This window comes from Penaeus monodon, chromosome 34 (assembly GCF_015228065.2).
Source record: "Penaeus monodon isolate SGIC_2016 chromosome 34, NSTDA_Pmon_1, whole genome shotgun sequence".
In the NCBI taxonomy this organism is placed as follows: Eukaryota; Metazoa; Arthropoda; class Malacostraca; order Decapoda; family Penaeidae; genus Penaeus; species Penaeus monodon.
Window position 1 is genome coordinate 23,724,998 of NC_051419.1, and position 232 is coordinate 23,725,229.

The following is a 232-nucleotide window of genomic DNA, read 5'->3' on the forward strand; positions in this document are numbered from 1 at the left end:
CTGATATTAGTCGACTGACGAAATCCTAAATTGTTCACAAAGTTTAAATTTGAGCCCTTAGGAAAAAAAAACGTTTAAAAAGTCTTTTAGGTGTGAAAACGAATGCTTTAATTAAAATGGAAATTGGAACAATTTAATTAAACCCAAAAAAAGGGAAATTTTAAACCCTTTGTCACAGCTGTCTTTTTCCCAAAAAAAATCTTTTCCCCTTCCTTTTCCCTTGGGGTTCTAC

At 31.9% G+C, this 232-nt stretch overlaps 1 protein-coding gene across 1 annotated transcript in view; it reads right to left on the bottom strand.

Moving 5' to 3' along the window:
- Positions 1 to 232, bottom strand: part of LOC119594932 — a gene marked incomplete at its 5' end in the record, with an annotated part of 15,007 nt that overhangs the window by 590 nt on the left and 14,185 nt on the right.